Raw genomic sequence first — 16,134 nt, forward strand, 5'->3', positions numbered from 1 at the left:
TCGCATCTCAGTTTTGTTCAGAGCCATCCTGGAGGAAGAGGGGGACACGTATTGTACACAAGGCATCCAGTTCATATTGAACGCAGAGACAAAATCCATTTCCCCCTGATTTTTTCTTAGGCTACTTTAGGCTGCTTTTCCCGTCGTTGCTAGGCAACAGCCAAGGTGTGTTTTGCTTTTTATCAGATTGTGTCGCGATAGAAATCTTTTTGTACATACCTAGAGCAACTTGCCACATGAGCCTGCTGAATATCTATCCGCCTCTATCTTTCTGTCGATCTATTTTTCTAGATCAGCGTTTCTTCTTTTACAATAATAATATACCCCCTTTTGAGAGTATAGTCTTACCAGCGTACCTCTTCTTGGGTGAATATAATTAGGAGGTTGTATTAATAATACTATTTTATCTTTGAATTGTTTAGCTCGGACACTGAGGTCCAGCTCCGAGGACCTTCTGGCAGTTCCCTCATTGAGAGAAGCGAGGTTACAGGGAACCAGGCAGAAGGCCTTCTTGGTAGTGGCGCCCACCCTGTGGAATGGCCTCCTATCAGATGTCAAGGAGATAAACCACTGTCTGACTTTTAGAAGATACCTGAAGGCAGCCCTGTATAGAGAAGATTTTAATGTTTGATATCTTACAGTGCTTGATGTTTTAATTTGCTGGAAGCCTTCCAGAGTGGCTGGGACAACCGAGTCAGAGGAGCGGGATATAAATAACAAAATTATTATCATTTTTGTGGAATTGTTGTTGTTATTTAATCGTTTAGTCATGTCCGACTTTTTGTGACCCCATGGACCAGAGCACGCCAGGCACTCCTGTCTTCCACTGCCTCCCGCAGTTTGGTCAGACTCATGTTGGTAGCTTCGAAAACACCGTCCAACCATCTCATCCCCTGTCGTCCCCTTCTCCTTGTGCCCTCCGTCTTTCTCAACATCAGGGTCTTTTCCAGGAAGTCTTCTCTTCTCATGAGGTGGCCAAAGTCTTGGAGCCTCAGCTTCAGGAGCAGTCCTTCCAGTGAGCACTCAGGGCTGATTTATTTAAGAATGGATAGGTTTGATCTTCTTGCAGTCCATGGGACTCCCAAGAGTCTCCTCCAGCACCACAAACAGTGCATACCCTCCAACATTTCTCCCATTGTGATGGTTACAGGTAGGTAGCCGTGTTGGTCTGCCATAGTCAAAATAAAATAAAATAAAATAAAATAAAATAAAATAAAATAAAATAAAATAAAATAAAATAAAATAAAATAAAATAAAATAAATCATTCCAGTAGCACCTTAGAGACCAACTAAGTTTGTTCTTGGTATGAGCTTTCGTGTGCATGCACACTTCTTCAGATACACTGAAACAGAAGTCACCAGACCCTTATATATTCTTGGTGAGGTTGATGGACTTCCATTTCATGTGGCTCAATGTGGTGCCTCCCATAGTTCCAGTTACAGGTAGGTAGCCGTGTTGGTCTGCCATAGTCAATACATTATGATGTATTCTCTGTTTTGTTGAATTTGTATGTGGCCATTTTACTGAATTTTCAATAATAGTCATAAAAATACACTCACAATCAAACACCTGGCTGGATGAACTAATGGCCCGATTCTGCCTCTTAGGCTCTATATCTGAGGAAAGTTACAGGATCTCTAACTGATGATGTAACCCAGGCCTTACATGTGAGATGGTATAAGCCAGCCAAGAAGATTCATATTAACACGAGTGCTTCCTGGAGTAAACAGGTCTCTCTCCCCCCCCGCTCTCTCCCCAGGAGATTTGCAATCCTTCCATCTTTCTGAAGATAAAGCACTCTTCTGAGGCCTCCTCCTTGCTCCATGCTGGAATGTTCTCCAGGTTCACATACTTGATGTCTGCACAGGACTTCTCCCACGGTAGGTCAGAGTTGCTCACAGGCAGGACTATTATTCATTATTAACCCAGCTCTGCAGGGCGTGTCGGGGCTGTTGTGGGCAAATTAAACGGCAGGGCCCCTGCCCCAAGGAGCCTCAATTAGATGAATCCAGCAAGGGGTGGCCAGGAAATAATAGGAGCAGGAGGTTTGTGCTAAGGAAAGAGCATGAGAAAAAAAGTCTAAGGGGAATCAAGGTTCTTGGGAAGGAAGAAGGGGAGGGAGGAACGCTGGGAATTCTTGCCCAAAGACCGGCTTTTCGTCTGTTACTCATATTGGAAGCCTGCCCACTAATTTGGCTTGCTCCCCATTGCATGGCAAATATTTTTATTTATTTAGATTTTTTAACACCTCCAGATCCCAAACCCTCTGGCTGCATAGTGAGTGGCATAAACATGCACAGAGGCAGAGAGGAAATTAAATACTCCGGAGACAAAGGTGCAGTTAGGTTGATTTACACTCTGCAATTAATGGGCTTATCTGCCCCCCCCCCAAAGATTGTGAAATTATATAATTTACTTCAATGATAAGCAAGCCCACATGCATTTGGGGGCCTTTCTACTTGTTCTGCTGAGTGGGGTCTTAGACTTATGCCCTAAGGTCCCAACCATGTGGCACCGCTGGCCAGAGATGGGAAGGGTATATCAGACCCACATTAGGAACATATGACGCCCAATGAACTTCATGGCTGAACGGGGATGGAAACCCAGGTCTCTCCAGCCAAAATCCAAAGAAGCTAACCACTACATCACTCTTTCCCCACCACACACTTTTCCAGTGGTGTTTGGTACGCAATGGAATTGGTAGGACAGAGAGCAGGGAGGCCAACAATAGGTGGCGCTAGAGATAATGACAGGTGGAGCCAGAACCCAATGATGGGCAGAGACAGCAAATTTCATTTTTGTCCCTATCCTCCTCCCCCCTCTTGAGTTCTACAAGGGCAATGGTGAGACTAAGGATGTTTTGGGGCCAGTTGCTCTAATGAACCAGAGTCCTCTGCATTTTTCAATGCTCTTTGGGGCTGGAGCTGTGGCGTGTGTGTGTGTGTGTGTGTGTGTGTGTGTGTGTTTGTGTTTCTGTGTAGGCTGCTTTGATGAGCCCCGACACTTTGAAACAAACCACAGCTTCCTTGGGCAGCTTCAAACAGAACACATTAATATCTTACCCTCCGACATCTTGAGTCCCAAAACCAAGATATGTGTCTTCCCCAAAGACACAAAGCGCCAAAGACGTGCTTTTCTCAGGGACAAGATCTTGGTGTGAAATTGCGTGAGATAACGGTACTCAAAATGTCTGCCACGCTCTTGCGCGAGAAAATGGGATGTTCCTTTTTTTCCGGGAGACTTGCGGGGTGTGTGATACAAGCGATCGTTTTCCTATAGACCCACAAAAGAACAATCCATAAAGCAGCAGGATAAGGTGTTGTAATAAAATACAGAACAGATGTAAAAGAGAAAGCAGATAATGCACTCAGAGGCTTCTGTTAATTAAAAGCCTGGGGAAATGAAGTGAAATAAATAATGATTGATATGGTGCATCTACTTCAGGAAGGATGGCTTCAGATCTGCAGCCAGTGGCGTAGGAAGGGCGGGGCGTAGGGGGTGCTGCGCCCCAGGTTCCAGGGGAGGGGGGGTGACACTTGGCGGTCCCTCCTGCCACTCCCCGCCACCTGGCACCCCGTCTGTGCTGCTCCACGGACAGCTGGGGCAGCCCCATGAGCCGCTGCTCCCCCGGTGGCTCCCCCGGGCGGGATGCACTGTGCATGCCCAAAAATTCCAGGCATTCACAGTGCATCCGAGTTGGTGCCGCTGCTCCTGCAGTGACCAAGCGAACTGCCAAGCGAGCGGCGGCTTGTGGGGCTGCCCTGTCCGTAAAGCAGCACAAACGGGGCAGCCCACAAGCCACCGCCTGCCCAGCAGCCCGCCTGGTTGTCACGGGAGCAGCAGCGCCGGGCCGATGTACTGCGTATGTGCTGCATTTCTGCACATGCGCAGCCCGTCCCAACATGTGTTGTGATGTTGTGATGCCCCACCCCCAGGGGGGTGCCTCTGTGCGCCGCCCCAGGCGGCACGGATGCTTCCTCCGCCACTGTCTGCAGCTTCCGAATCAAAGCACCCTTAGTGAAAAGGTCTTATCTGCATTGCAACCTGCCTGATTTCTGATGGCGGAAACATTTGGTGCTGGTCTTGTGCTTTTGATGTCAGAGAATGGGCAGGCATATAGAGGGATGGACAGTTCTTTAGGTTCTTGACTCACTTCTAGACTTCTGGACTTTGAATTGTGCCCGTAAACAAAGAGCTAGAAGCCAGTGGAAGTGCTCGAAAGCTGTTAAGACATGTTGCAGCACTTAGATTCTCGGACTGGACCAGCTGGACTTATGTTCGGAGGTGATGTGGGACTTGTCTGAAGAAAGGAGGAACAGAAAGCTGTTTTCTTCTCTCTGTGGCTTCTGGCTATGTTGCTCACTAAATGCATCTTTAAAAAAAGAGGTAAAGCATGACCGAAAAAAGAGGTCACAGATTCACATTAGTTTGGCATACGCTTATGTATACACACAGATGCAAATTTAGAAATTGTTAATGTAATTTAGGTAAATAGAAATACAATTAGTGGTGTTGATGATTCAGCGGATAGTCGACCTGGCAGTTATACATGTAATGGGAGCAGAGGGTACCGTGTTGTTCTTTGCCTCAAGCAGCAAAATGTCTTGGTCTGGTTCTGTACTGTAAGCTAGATGTTTGTGCCCTCCATATGTTGCTGGACTCCAAATCCTGTTAGCCTTAGTCATTCTGGCCAAAGGTGATGGATGATGGGTTTTGTAGTTCAACAAGTTCTGATTGGACCACGTTGGATACCCTAGCAGTCCATGGCATCTCTGTACTTGTCCCTATTCACTCTTGGGGACCCAAGTGGGTCACTTTCTGTGGGGAGGAAGTCTTCAGTCTCTCTGCTTCCACCTATGATCTGCTTTATTTGCAAGCAGATCAAATATTGCAGAAATAACACTGTGATCTTCCAGGGAACACTGCTCTGGAATAAAGCCACAACTGGGTAGTGCTGTCCCCTGGAAATTCTCATGCCAGATAACCACATACAGGTGAAACTCGAAAAATTAGAATATCGTGGAAAAGTCCCTTTATGTAAGCAATTGTTTTCATTAGCTACTGGAGTTTAATATATGAGTTGAAATTGTTAAATTGGGGTTCTCATCAGCTGCACGCCATAATCATCACAATTATAACAAATAAAGGCTTGACATATCTCACTTAGCATGTCATGAGTCTATCTCATATATTAGTTTCACTTTTTAAGTTGCATTACTGAAAGAAATGAACCTTTCCACGATATTCTAATTTTTCGAGTTTCACCTGTATAGGGTTCACCCAGACTTCTTTTATTGCTGCGTTTCTAGTTGGAAAGCCCATATTGCTGTTTGTTCTGATTGAGCATTAAAGAGCGGGAAAAACGCTGAGAGGGAAAAAGTGCTCGGACAGGAGCTTTAAAAAGCAAGCCGGCATGTCTACTTTAAGGGGTGAGGTGTCTTTGGCCCCCTCAATATTTGTTGGAAGGGGGCTGGGCCCCCTAAATCTTGGGGGCTACATGGTGCCTCTGAAAGCAAGAACCTGTGCCCAGAAAGTGCAGAGCAAAAAGAATGTGTGGGTGATCCCTTATTGGGTCCTTTAACATTCCAGGTAAATTTCATAGAATCATAGAGTTGGAAGAGACCACAAGGACCATCTAGTCCAACCCCCTGCCAAGCAGGAAACACCATCAAAGCATTCCATCCTGACAGGTGGCTGTTAAGCCTCTGCTTAAAGACCTCCAAAGAAGGAGATTCCACCACACTCCTTGGCAGCAAATTCCACTGTCGAACAGCTCTCACTGTCAGGAAGTTCTTCCTAATGTTTAGGTGGAATCTTCTTCCTTGTAGTTTGAATCCATTGCCCCGTGTCCGCTTCTCTGGAGCAGCAGAAAACAACCTTTCTCCCTCCTCTAGATGACATCCTTTTATATATTTGAACATGGCTATCATATCACCCCTTAACCTTCTCTTCTCCAGGCTAAACATACCCAGCTCCCTAAGCCGTTCCTCATAAGGCATCGTTTCCAGGCCTTTGACCATTTTGGTTGCCCTCCTCTGGACACGTTCCAGCTTGTCAGTATCCTTCTTGAACTGTGGTGCCCAGAACTGGACACAGTATTCCAGGTGAGGTTTGACCAGAGCACAATATAGTGGTACTATTACTTCCCTTGATCTTAGTCTTGAAGAGAGAAGAACTCCAATGTTGAATTTGCCACGTTTGCCAGACTCCAGGGAATAAGACCAGCTCTGCTGGAACATATAAAAGGCATATCTGGTGCAGCATCCTGTTCTCACAGTGGGTTGCCAGTTGCCTCCGAGAAGCCAGCAAGCAGGGCATGAGCACAATAGGGCACTTCCCCACTTGTGATTCCTAAGCAACTGGTGTATTCAGAGGCATAATGCCTCAAACAGTGGGGAGAATGTAACCATCATGGCTAGTAGCTATTGATAGGCTTATCCTCCATGAATTTGTCTAATCCTCTTATAAAGCCATCCAAGTTGGTGGCTATCTCTACATCTTGTGGTTTTACAAGCAGATAATGCCAACGTAAATGGTAATAATGAAAAAATCCCTGTGCAGACAAACTGGGTAGAAATTTACCTTTGTGAGTGCGTGATCTGGATCGCTTATATTTGTCTCCTCCCTAATCTCTATGAGTTTGTTATATATATATATATATATATTCACTTGATGTGATAGAAGTAGCTATTGCATTTTACATAAAACCAACACAAAGACTACTGCAGTCAATAACATTTCCTAAGAAACCAGCTGCAAAAAAAAAATCAAACTTATGGACTGCAAAAAGATCAAACCTATCCATCCTTAAAGAAATCAGCCCTGAGTGCTCACTGGAAGGACACATCCTGAAGTTGAGGCACCAATACTTTGGCCACCTCATGAGAAGAGAGGACTCCCTGGAAAAGACCCTGATGTTGGGAAAGATGGAGGGCACAAGGAGAAGGGGACGGCAGAGGATGAGATGGTTGGACAGTGTTCTCGAAGCTACTAACATGAGTTTGGCCCAACTGCGGGAGGCAGTGGAGGATAGGGGTGCCTGGCGTGCTGTGGTCCATGGGGTCACGAAGAGTCGGACATGACTGAACGACTGAACAACAACAACAACAAGAAACCAGCTAACAACAAAATGCAACTATATATCACAAACAAAATTGAGCGATGTACAAAATACAGAAATCTTCTTCTTCTTCTTCTTCTTCTTCTTCTTCTTCTTCTTCTTCTTCTTCTTCTTCTTCTTCTTTTCCTTGTGCTTTACTCTAAGTTCCTGGGACAGCATTAAAACACAATATTAAAAACAATTAAAAATGACTTACAACCATAAAATAAGGTGGGTACTACAAACCCAAATGAGGAGTCAGATAAGAGATCATATAAGATCCCCTTTTGTTTCAACCCTAGTCCACTAAATGTGCTTTCACGTGGCTTCATCCTCCGCCCAGTAGCCAAAGAACTCTGGGCACGTTGGCTAATTCTGGTTGCTCATGACCAGATAGAGTTGCCGGAATTTCACAGACATAGTCGGTATTCAACCCTTGTAAACAGCGTCCGGGTGGAAATTGCTGAAATTTAGTTTTTAGCGACGACAACTTTTTTTGTCTGGATTTTCACTTTTCGAAATATGGCAACTCTAGCTCAGAACCTGTTTGGTAGTTACTTAAACAGATGGGGTGGTTGGGGGAAATTGACTGGCTGTTGTCACAGGCTGAGACCTATACAATTACAACAAAGAGATTGGGCATGGCGGAGCCATGGCATGCAAATCTGTCAACGTCCTGTTGAGTTGAGTTATTGTTCTGAGCAAAACACCAGCAGCAGTTTGTCAACGGAGGAGAAGGAAGTACCAGGTATTATAATGAAAGCCATTACATTTTAGGGACGACAGGACTGGCAGGATGTTCTGTTCTGGAACTGTGTATTCCCTGCCTTCTCCTCTGGACTCTGTTTCCTTCATGTAATTCATTGGAAAAGAATGCAACGAGCAAGCCTTTTTCTCAGCTAACAGGGCGCAAAGCCGGCCTTCCCATTGGGCAGAAAGAACAACTGTCATGGGCACCGAGAATCTGAGCAACGATACCCATTCAATGCTTTTGGTGGTGGAAATTTCAAATGCAAATTTGCAACGCGAGATTCTTTACTTTCCCACCAGATGAAACACCTGAGGATTTTGTCTGACAGCGTTGCCTGCGAAATTCATCACAAGTCAGTTTGATGGCCCCTCGCTGGTGTTAAGAGGAACCTCTTGCTTCCTGTTTATGATTTTTTTTCTCTTTCTTGTCATGACTCCCTTTGGGTAGAAATGATCATTTATTAATTTTACCCCCCTTGAGGGGTAAGCAGAAAACCACCGACATAAAGGTGTGCGGAATTGATTGTGGAAGGAGTGCATCTTGTTGAAACTGCAAGCCAAAATATATTCCGGAAAAGGAGAAATCATTAGCATTTTCATTAAAAGCCAGAGTAAGACTTAGTCCTACCTCGGGCATCTTTGGCTTCTAACTTTATTGAGAACTTTTCAACAGGACTTAATTGATTTAGATTTATTAAGTCTTTCTCTCTCTCTTCCTTTACTACTGGTACACTTTGTTGAGTGGGATAGAAGCACAAATCGCGCTCGGAATACATGCTAAAACCCCAGTACCTGAAAATATAAGTTATGATCTTGTACCAAACCTTCATTAAAATCATTAAAAAATTTCCCCAAAAGGTACAAAATCAAATAAAAGGAGACGAGTAATTTACTGCTAAGCACAATGCCATCTTGGCCTGGATATGGTGTTCCACTCCTTGCTTTGCACAGTTGCCCCGCAGCTACCAAATGAAATGTCGGTGCCTTGATTTCAGTGGTTAGCATTTGGGACAGGGTTTAGGCAGAAACCCCATCCCTCCGCTGGAATGCCAGAGGCAGGTGGCTCTCAGAGCCAGCCCCAGAGTTTCATAACCAGCTTCAATGGCAAGTGCAATAAAAGGAAGGGCCCACATTGCCTTTCTCTCTTTAATTAAATTCAAAAAGATTTGCTAAATGGGTAATATGTCTCCAAGCCCTCTGTGGATTCGGTCGAGGTCGGAGGCACGTGGGGCTGCTTATGTAAGAGTCTCAGGAGGATTGGAGTGCTATGGGTGCTGGGATCCTCTGCTCCAAGGGAGGGGAAATATTCCCATGCATTGACAGGCGCCGGGCTGTTTGCTGACGCGCCATCTCCCAGTGGCGTTGGGAGGGGCCGCAGAGAGACTTTTGTCGATACCCTTCTTTGTGGCATGCTGGAGCCATGTCCTGTTTCCTAAATACCTCCAAATATCTCAAGGGCTGTCATGTGGAAGCTTGTTTTCTCCTGCTCTGGAGGGTAGGACTCGAACCAATGGCTTCAAGCGACAAGAAAGGAGATTCCGACTAAACTTTCTGACAGTGAGCGCTGTTTGACAGTGAGATGGTCTCCCTCGGGAGGTTGTGGACTCTCCTTCCTTGGAGATTTTTTAAGCAGAGGTTGGATGGCCATCTGTCACGGATGCTTTAGCTGAGATTCCTGCATTGCAGGGGGTTGGACTAGATAATCTTCAGGATTCCTTCCAACTCTACAATTCTATGACAGGCTGCATCAGATATGGCTTTTTATGCCACAACAGTTTGAAAACAGGCACCAGAGTGCAGGGCAGGGAGCCAAATCCCCACCACTTAAAAGCTTAGAGTGTGCGGCTGCCGCAGGATGGAATCGCCATTTTGGCACATGGGAAGCATCTTCCAGATGGAACCAACTATTCAGGCCCCTGATTCACACAGATTCGCTCACACGAAGTTTACGTGGTAGTTAAGACTATGGGTACCTCCAGACTCAATATTTTTTTTGTGGGAGCTACACTCCAGAACATTAGGTTTGTGCCTAAATGCCCTTCATGAATTTGTCCAGTCCTTTTTAAAAAGCCACATAATTTGCATGCACACGAAAGCTCATACCAAGAACAAACTCAGTTGGTCTCTAAGGTGCTACTGGAAAGAATTTTCTATTTTGTTTCGACTATGGCAGACCAACACGGCTACCCACCTGTAACATAAGTTGGTGGCCATCATTGCCTCCTGTCTGAGTCAGCGATGGAGGAAGCCGCTCGGGCGCCTGGGTAGGCGCGCCCAGGGGTGGGGCGCACCGCGGGGCCTCCGGAGTCTGCCTGCCTCCTCCTACTCAGCCGCCCTACAGCTTGGGGGGGGGGAAGGCAGTGGGCAGACCATTTGGGCAGCGTGGAGCCTGTGTGTGCCCAAGCCACCGTGTCTCTCCCAGGAGAGACGCATGGCTCGGGCGCACTGCAGGCCCCTGGTGAGTGCCGCCCGGCATTTTGTCACCTCCTTCGGTGGCGACATCTCAGGGTGGCCCGCACCCACCGCACCCCCTTCCTCAGCCCCTGGTGGGAGTGAATTCCATAGTTTATAGAAGTGCTTTCTTTTATCTAACCTGAATCTTATAACATTCGGCTTCATGAAAGGGCTGGCTCATTACGATGACTGCCAGCTGATACAAGGAGGGAGGATGGAAACACAACCTAATCATTTAAGGCTGTAATCAGATTTGCTCCTAGGGTGCAGACGGCCCTTCCCTTTTAAGTAAAATTAACTCTTAGCTAAGAGCACATTTCCCTGGATCTGAAGGCAATAGCTCTATAAATCTCGTATGAATTTACTCCAGTCCTTTTGGAATACTTGATCATGCTGGTTTCGGATTTTTCCTGTCAGCTTCCCCAGTTCTGCAAAGTCCATCCTCTTCACCTGCCAACACAGTATTTGAAAGATTATTGTAAGCAATTAACATCATTAGCAGGGGTGCCTGCCTGAAGACTTGTAATGAGAAATTGTCTACCTTTCTATATCTTATTTAAATTTTGAGTCATTTTGTAATGAGTGCAATTAGAATTGGTAAACGTACACAATGCAATGATATGAAGCAGGGGTCAGCAAACTTTTTCAGCAGGGGGCCGGTCCACCATCCCTCGGATCTTGTGGGGGCCCGGACTATATTTTTTGGGGAGGAAAATGAACAAATTCCTATGCCTCACAAATAACCCAGAGATGCATTTTAAATAAAAGGACACATTCTACTAATGTAAAAACACGCTGATTCCCGGACCGCCCGCGGGCCGGATTTAGAAGGTGATTGGGCCGGATCCGGCCCCCGGGCCTTAGTTAGCCTACCCATGATATAAAAGTTAATTTTGAAAGCCATGAGGTGGGAGGGAGGGAAGTCGATAGGCTCTAAAGAGCCAGGGTGGTGAAGTGGATAATGATGATTTGAATGTATATAATCAAATGGAAAAAGCAACAGCTCTCTCCCTACCTGTGATCCCCAGCAGCTAATATTCAATGGCGTACAGTCATTGACAGTGGAGGTCGAACATAGCCTTCACGGCTGGTAGCCATTGATAGTCTTAAGTAAAGGTAAAGGGACCTCTGACCATTAGGTCCAGTCGTGGACGACTCTGGGGTTGTGGCGCTCATCTCGCTTTACTGGCTGAGGAAGCCGGTGTACAGCTTCCAGGTCATGTGGCCAGCATGACTAAGCCGCTTCTGGCGAACCAGAGCAGTGCACGGAAACACCTTTTACCTTCCCACCGGAGCGGTACCTATTTATCTACTTGCACTTTGACGTGCTTTCGAACTGCTAGGTGGGCAGGAGCAGGGACTGAGCAACGGGAGCTCACCCCATCGCGGGGATTCGAACCGCCGACCTTCTGATCAGCAAGCCCTAGGCTTTGTGGTTTAACCCACAGTGCCACCTGCAATCTCTATCAATTGTCTGGTTGGTTGGCACCCATCTGTCTCGAGAGACAATGGAGTGCGCCTCCAAGGGTGAAGTCAAACCGCTGCATTAACAGCACCAAAGTGGCCTCCCTGGGGCACCAGAATGGGCATTGCATATGGAGGTCCTGGGCTGTCTAGGTGGCAAGACTTGCTGATGTGACCCAAAGGAAGCAGAGCAAGATGTTTGGCACCAGCTTGGCTGTGGGAGTTGCCAGAAGGAGGTGCACAAGGCAGCATCCAGCTGTCCCAGGGACTCTACTCTGCATTTGTGTATTCACTCTACTCTGGATTTTTTTATTCCTTAGCCCGTTCTTCTCCCAATGATATTGCCCAAGGCACGGGAAGTTTAGGACAAGAGTTTTCCTTCTTCTGGGTGGGCTTCCTTCCCAGGTTGATGAGCCTTATTTGCCCCTCACTCCCCTCTGCAACACTTGCAGAAACTGCCTTCTTGACCGTTGGACCCACTATCATCCACTCAATCTGCCAGAGACTGAATTGTCTAAACCTCTTTTGGAGCTTGCCGTGTTGGTAGCAATTGCTGCCTCCTTTGTGGGAGCAAGTTCCACAGTTGAGCTGTCTGTGCTGAATCTTCCATTGTTTTGTTTTATTGGATAGCCCCAAGTTCTAGTATTATGTGAGAGGGAGAAAGACACTTCTCCACCCACTTGCTCCAAATAATAATAATAATAATAATAATAATAATAATAATAATAATAATTTATATGCTGCCCATCTGACTGGGTTGCCCCAGCCTCTCTGGACAGCTCCCAGCAAAAGTAAAAACTCAGAACAACATCAAACACTAAAAACTTCCCATTCATAGTTTTATACACTTCAAAACAAAATAAAAAAAATAAAAAAATCCTTCCAGTAGCACCTTAGAGACCAACTAAGTTTGTTCTTGGTATGAGCTTTCATGTGCATGCACACTTCTTCAGATACACTGAAACTTAGTTGGTCTCTAAGGTGCTACTGGAAGGAATTTTTTTATTTTGTTTTGACTACGGCAGACCAACACGGCTACCTACCTGTAACTTTATACACTTCAAACATGTCCCCTCTTACTTGCTTTCCCCTCTATACTAAGAAACACCAAATGCTGTAGCCTTTCCTCGTAAGAGAGTTGTTCCTTTTGGAAACTTTTTCCAGTTCCACCACATACTTTTCCAAGTGAGGCGACTACAACATGTTTCAGGTGCATTTCATTCTTGCTCTTCCTCTATGAAGCTCAGGGTATCTGCACAAGATAGAAAGGTAAGGTAAAGGACCCCTGGGCAGTTAAGTCCGGTCAAAGGTGACTATGGGGCGCGGTGCTCACCCCACTTTCAGGCCGAGGGAGCCAGCGTTTCTCCACAGACAGCTTTCTGGGTCATGTGGCCAGCATGACTAAACCACTTCTGGCGCAACGGAACACCGTGACAGAAACCAGAGCGCATGGAAACACTGTTTACCTTCCTGCCACAGCGGTACCTATTTATCTACTTGCACTGGCATGCTTTTGAACTGCTAGATTGGCCGAATCCAGGACAGAGCAATGGGAGCTCACCCCGTCACGGGGATTCGAACCGCCAACCTTCTGATTGGCAAGCCCAAGAGGCTCAGTGGTTTAGACCACAGCACCACCCACTTCTGCACAACAGCCCTGAACGTAGGTGGAACTTCATGGCTGAGTGGAAATTTGAACCCAGGACATTTTTTTTTTAAACAGGGTATTGGTGGCATGATAAGGAGTTTGTTTAACTGTTGCCATCAGGTTCTGAGCAGCATAAAACAGTTATTTTGAAAGCTTGTTATTTCTTTTCTTATCTTGTGAAAAGAAAGGCATGCACGTACTTAACAGGATAGACAAGCTGGAAAACAAGAAAGGCTTCCCTGGTGTGAGAGGCGGGGAGCCCACAGTTTGGACAATACAGTGAACCTCTGGGGTGGCAGCCCAGAGGTCCGAGAACAACAACCTTGGAAATTGCAATAGGAGCTGAGAGTGGAGGAAAGATACTTTTTGACAAAGTTACTGCAACTACTTTTCAAGAAGAATGTTACATTCTGGAGGAGCTACAACAAGGAATACTAAGTTTAAAATGGAACATGAAGGAAATAATAGAAGAAGAAGAAACTGAATTGGGGGAATTTTTTGGGGGGGGAGACCTGTGGGGGATGGGGAAGGTAATGGGAAGGGTGATGTTGGACAGGAGGGGAGTGGGGTAAAGTATGAATTAATGGGGATATTATAAAGGCTGACCACGATACTCCGAAACCAGAGGGAAAACGGCTTATGAGAATGGAAGAAACATTTAGGTATTTGTAAAAATGTGTTTTTTATATATGTGAAATCGGAATCAGAAGATATATAGGCTACAGCATAATAAAGTTAAGTGAAGAGAGGATATAAGAAGTTGATGGTTTATTTGATAAGAATAAGATTTAAGACTTAAGATATGTTGATTATAATTGTAAGACTAAGATCAGATGCAAGAAAGTAGATTTTACAATGTTACAAAGTTACTAAAGAAGATTAGAATTGAATGCAAAAGAGAGGATGTGAGGAAGTCTCAAGTTTAGGATTATAAAGAAGATAAGGATGAGTAACAAAATAGAAAATTCTTTCCAGTAGCACCTTAGAGACCAACTGAGTTTGTTCTTGGTATGAGCTTTCGTGTGCATGCACACTTCTTCGGCACACGAAAGCTCATACCAAGAACAAACTCAGTTGGTCTCTAAGGTGCTACTGGAAAGAATTTTCTATTTTGTTTCGACTATGGCAGACCAACACGGCTACCCACCTGTAACTGGAACTAAGAATGAGTAAATAAGTGTTTTGTCTGTCTGTATTTTGTGTAGTTTTTTGTAGTGTATGTATTTGTATTTTGTGTATTTTTACCGTTAAAATCCAATAAATTCTTATTAAAAAAAAAAAAAGAAACCCCGGGCATTTCAGTTTCTCATTTTTCAAGTTCACTTCACATTGGTTTATGATTTTGGTATGGATTTCTCCTAATATATTCATGTTTGTAATTTTGTCTATTATAGACGTTTTTGCAATTTCTCCTAAAATAAGGCAAATTTGTATAATGCCTTCATTAAATATACACATTTTTAATGCTCACTTTGCTCTACTCTATGCTACTGTACTCTATGCGTTTTTATATGCAGTACTTGGCTAGCGAACTGCAATGCAAAATTTGGGGATGTGTGAATGTCACAGGATGACTGCGGCTGGCTTTGCAATTTCGTTTAGGATTGTGCAAACGACGAATGCAAGAAGAGCCCTGTTGGATCGGACCAGCAGACCATCTAGTCCAGGTATCCTGGGCCAACCACGGCAAGTTTGCCTTAAATTGCAAACTGAATCAAGTTCCTCTCTTATCCCGGTTTCAGGGTATATATATATAGGTTTGCACTGTAATTAAAAACAAAAGGAAAACGAAATGGGACAGAGCATCAAGTCTGCAAAAAGTCAGAATTTAAAAGGAAGTAAATAACTACATTCCGAAATTAATTCTAACCAGCCTAATTTTTGAATCTCAAATGTTGATTTGTTATGAAACCAGCTGGCAGAACTGCAGACAGATTACTCCCTCCTCCTTCCCCACCCTGTATAAATCCCTTTCCAACTCATGTATCATCAGACTTCTCATTTTTATTTATTTTTCACTGACAGGGGCTTAGTCCAGAGGAGAACTTTTAATGTGGAAAGAAAAAGTCAACCCAAACTGCTAATCAATGCATACAGACTTGGGAAAATCAGTTTGAATGACCAGAGGGTTCCACTCCCCCCCCCCCCCCGGAAAAAAAAAGAGAGAGAGTAATTTGCTTTACAAGCGCATGCCCAAGTTAATACAAAATCCTTGTTTGGGGTTTGCCAGCTGATTTAATCCTGCATGAGCCAATGAAAGCCAACACGCATTTCAGGGGTGCTTAAGTTATTCCTTCAAAGTTTCTTGTGGAGTCTGTTTTGCAGAGACAACGCCGGTTGAGAGGCTTCAGTGGGATTACACGTAAGTTTACAAAATGTGGTTTTTACATATACTTAAGACCGCAGTCCTAAACATATTCCCTTTTATTTACTTTCCCTTCACTTCTTTCTGTGTTTTTTAAAGTCATCGTAGTTAAAAACAAAGCTTCGCCAGCTTTTCCAACTCAATACTCTCTAATTCTGCTCGTATTTTATTATTTGAAAGTTTGTGTGTGTGTGTGTGTTATGCAAGATCACATCACAATGTGTTGAAAAGTGATATCGCACACTACTTCCACACTATAAACACACGTTGCTGCATGCTGGAAAGGTCATCATCTGTGCTATAGAGTGTAAATGTTTATTGTATTTGGGCTTTTAGATAACCATTTAGAGGTT

Source organism: Lacerta agilis, chromosome 10 (genome assembly GCF_009819535.1).
Source record: "Lacerta agilis isolate rLacAgi1 chromosome 10, rLacAgi1.pri, whole genome shotgun sequence".
Classification (NCBI taxonomy): domain Eukaryota; kingdom Metazoa; phylum Chordata; class Lepidosauria; order Squamata; family Lacertidae; genus Lacerta; species Lacerta agilis.